The following is a 4225-nucleotide window of genomic DNA, read 5'->3' as shown; positions in this document are numbered from 1 at the left end:
TTTCTTGTCACTCAGCTACCGCAATTTCGGAAAAAGGTTTGGCAGCGGTTGCCAGCCCTCACCGCGTCTACTCGGTGATTTTAAAACTCGATCTAAAACGGGAGCCCTCGTCTAGCACCTCTGTCCGGTGTTGCTCGGGTATTGCATAAATTTATGCCATCAGTGCGAATCCCCCAACGAATGCCTACGCTTGGACCCTCTCTTAGATCACCTTCTTTGATCACTCCACCGACGCAACTACGGAAGAGACTTGGCAGCGGTTGCCATTCTACAGCGCGTCTGTTCAGCGATTTCGAAGTTGATCTAATGGCGAGCCCTTGTCTCTAGCCATGAGGTGGGTGCTTGGTGCTCTAGAAAAATTTTTTGCGTGCCTATCGCGGCTACAAGGGGAGAGGTGGTTGCCGCGAGCCTCTCCCGTGCCCCCATCATTGATTCAACGCCGCTGTCAGGGCGGATGGATATGTCGGATTTTGAAACGGTGGACGCCGACGTTGAATCAATTAGAGGGGCATGAAGCCCACCCTCGAGGGTGCTATTCCTGGACTCTCCTTTAGATCATGTTTTCTTTTCACTCAGCTGCCGCAATTTTGGAAAAAGGTTTGGCAGCGGTTGCCAGCCCTCACCGCGTCTACTCGGTGATTTTAAAACTCGATCTAAAATGGGAGCCCTCGTCTAGCACCTCCGTCCGGTGTTGCTCGGGTATTGCATAAATTTATGCCATCGGCACGAATCCCCCAACGAATGCCTACGCTTGGACCCTCTCTTAGATCACCTTCTTCGATCACTCGACCGACGCAACTACGGAAGAGACTTGGCAGCGGTTGCCATTCTACAGCGCGTCTGTTCAGCGATTTCGAAGTTGATCTAATGGCGAGCCCTTGTCTCTAGCCATGAGGTGGGTGCTTGGCGCTCTAGCAAAATTTTTTGCGTGCCTATCGCGGCTACAACGGGAGAGGTGGTTGCCGCGAGCCTCTCCCGTGCTCCCCTCATTGATTCAACGCCGCTGTCAGGGCGGATGGATATGTCGGATTTTGAAAAAAGGTGGACGCCGACGTTGAATCAATTAGAGGGGCATGAAGCCCACCCTCGAGGGTGCTATTCCTGGACTCTCCTTTAGATCATGTTTTCTTGTCACTCAGCTGGCGCAATTTTGGAAAAAGGTTTGGCAGCGGTTGCCAGCCCTCACCGCGTCTACTCGGTGATTTAAAAACTCGATCTAAAACGGGAGCCCTCGTCTAGCACCTCCGTCCGGTGTTGCTCGGGTATTGCATAAATTTATGCCATCGGCGCGAATCCCCCAACGAATGCCTACGCTTGGACCCTCTCTTAGATCACCTTCTTCGATCACTCGACCGACGCAACTACGGAAGAGACTTGGCAGCGGTTGCCATTCTACAGCGCGTCTGTTCAGCGATTTCGAAGTTGATCTAATGGCGAGCCCTTGTCTCTAGCCATGAGGTGGGTGCTTGGCGCTCTAGCAAAATTTTTTGCGTGCCTATCGCGGCTACAAGGGGAGAGGTGGTTGCCGTGAGCCTCTCCCGTGCCCCCCTCATTGATTCAACGCCGCTGTCAGGGCGAATGGATATGTCGGATTTTGAAACGGTGGACGCCGACGTTGAATCAATTAGAGGGGCATGAAGCCCACCCTCGAGGGTGCTATTCCTGGACTCTCCTTTAGATCACATTTTCTTGTCACTCAGCTGCCGCAATTTCGGAAAAAGGTTTGGCAGCGGTTGCCAGCCCTCACCGCGTTTACTTGGTGATTTTAAAACTCGATCTAAAACGGGAGCCCTCGTCTAGCACCTCCGTCCGGTGTTGCTCGGGTATTGCATAAATTTATGCCATCGGCGCGAATCCCCCAACGAATGCCTATGCTTGGACCCTCTCTTAGATCACCTTCTTCGATCACTCGACCGACGCAACTACGGAAGAGACTTGGCAGCGGTTGCCATTCTACAGCACGTCTGTTCAGCGATTTCGAAGTTGATCTAATGGCGAGCCCTTGTCTCTAGCCATGAGGTGGGTGCTTGGTGCTCTAGCAAAATTTTTTGCGTGCCTATCGCGGCTACAACGGGAGAGGTGGTTGCCGCGAGCCTCTCCCGTGCTCCCCTCATTGATTCAATGCCGCTGTCAGGGTGGATGGATATGTCGGATTTTGAAAAAAGGTGGACGCCGACGTTGAATCAATTAGAGGGGCATGAAGCCCACCCTCGAGGGTGCTATTCCTGGACTCTCCTTTAGATCATGTTTTCTTGTCACTCAGCTGGCGCAATTTCGGAAAAAGGTTTGGCAGCGGTTGCCAGCCCTCACCACGTCTACTCGGTGATTTAAAAACTCGATCTAAAACGGGAGCCCTCGTCTAGCACCTCCGTCCGGTGTTGCTCGGGTATTGCATAAATTTATGCCATCGGCGCGAATCCCCCAACGAATGCCTACGCTTGGACCCTCTCTTAGATCACCTTCTTCGATCACTCGACCGACGCAACTACGGAAGAGACTTGGCAGCGGTTGCCATTCTACACCACGTCTGTTCAGCGATTTCGAAGTTGATCTAATGGCGAGCCCTTGTCTCTAGCCATGAGGTGGGTGCTTGGCGCTCCAGCAAAATTTTTTGCGTGCCTATCGCGGCTACAATGAGAGAGGTGGTTGCCGCGAGCCTCTCCCGTTCCCCCCCCTCATTGATTCAATGCCGCTGTCAGGGCGGATGGAAATGTCAGATTTTGAAATGGTGGACGCCGACGTTGAATCAATTAGAGGGGCATGAAGCCCACCCTCGAGGGTGCTATTCCTGGACTCTCCTTTAGATCATGTATTCTTGTCACTCAGCTGGCGCAATTTCGGAAAAAGGTTTGGCAGCGGTTGCCAGCCCCTCGCCGCGTCTACTCGGTGATTTTAAAACTCGGTCTAAAACGTGGGCCCTCGTCTTGCACCTCCGTCCGGTGTTGCTCGGGTATTGCACAAATTTTTGCCATCGGCGCGAATCCCCCAACGAATGCCTACACGCTTGGACCCTCTCTTAGATCACCTTCTTCGATCACTAGACCAACGCAATTATGGAAGAGACTTGGCAGCGGTTGCCATTCTACACCGCGTCCGTTCTGTGATTTCGAAGTTGATCTAATGGCGAGCCCTTGTCGATAGCCATGAGGTGGGTGCTTGGTGCTCTAGAAAAAAAATTTTGCGTGCCTATCGCGGCTACAATGGGAGAGGTGGTTGCCGCGAGCCTCTCCCGTGCCCCCCTCATTGATTCAATGCCGCTGTCAGGGCGGATGGATATGTCGGATTTTGAAAAAAGGTGGACGCCGACGTTGAATCAATTAGAGGGGCATGAAGCCCACCCTCGAGGGTACTATTCCTGGACTCTCCTTTAGATCATGTTTTCTTGTCACTCAGCTGGCGCAATTTCGGAAAAAGGTTTGGCAGCGGTTGCCAGCCCTCACCGCGTCTACTCGGTGATTTTAAAACTCGATCTAAAACGGGAGCCCTCGTCTAGCACCTCCGTCCGGTGTTGCTCGGGTATTGCATAAATTTATGCCATCGGCGCGAATCCCCCAACGAATGCCTACGCTTGGACCCTCTCTTAGATCACCTTCTTCGATCACTCGACCGACGCAACTACGGAAGAGACTTGGCAGCGGTTGCCATTCTACAGCGCGTCTGTTCAGCGATTTCGAAGTTGATCTAATGGCGAGCCCTTGTCTCTAGCCATGAGGTGGGTGCTTGGCGCTCTAGCAAAATTTTTTGCGTGCCTATCGCGGCTACAAGGGGAGAGGTGGTTGCCGCGAGCCTCTCCCGTGCCCAGCTCATTGATTCAACGCCGCTGTCAGGGCGGATGGATATGTTGGATTTTGAAACGGTGGACGCCGACGTTGAATCAATTAGAGGGGCATGAAGCCCACCCTCGAGGGTGCTATTCCTGGACTCTCCTTTAGATCATGTTTTCTTGTCACTCAGCTGGCGTAATTTCGGAAAAAGGTTTGGCAGCGGTTGCCAGCCCTCACCGCGTCTACTTGGTGATTTTAAAACTCGATCCAAAATGGGAGCCCTCGTCTAGCACCTCCGTCCGGTGTTGCTCGGGTATTGCATAAATTTATGCCATCGGCGCGAATCCCCCAACGAATGCCTATGCTTGGACCCTCTCTTAGATCACCTTCTTCGATCACTCGACCGACGCAACTACGGAAGAGACTTGGCAGCGGTTGCCATTCTACAGCGCGTCTGTTCA

The sequence above is a fragment of the Cupressus sempervirens genome, chromosome 2, assembly GCF_028749045.1.
Source record: "Cupressus sempervirens isolate cs-2001-9-10 chromosome 2, ASM2874904v1, whole genome shotgun sequence".
In the NCBI taxonomy this organism is placed as follows: Eukaryota; Viridiplantae; Streptophyta; class Pinopsida; order Cupressales; family Cupressaceae; genus Cupressus; species Cupressus sempervirens.
Note: the sequence above shows the minus strand (reverse complement) of the source record.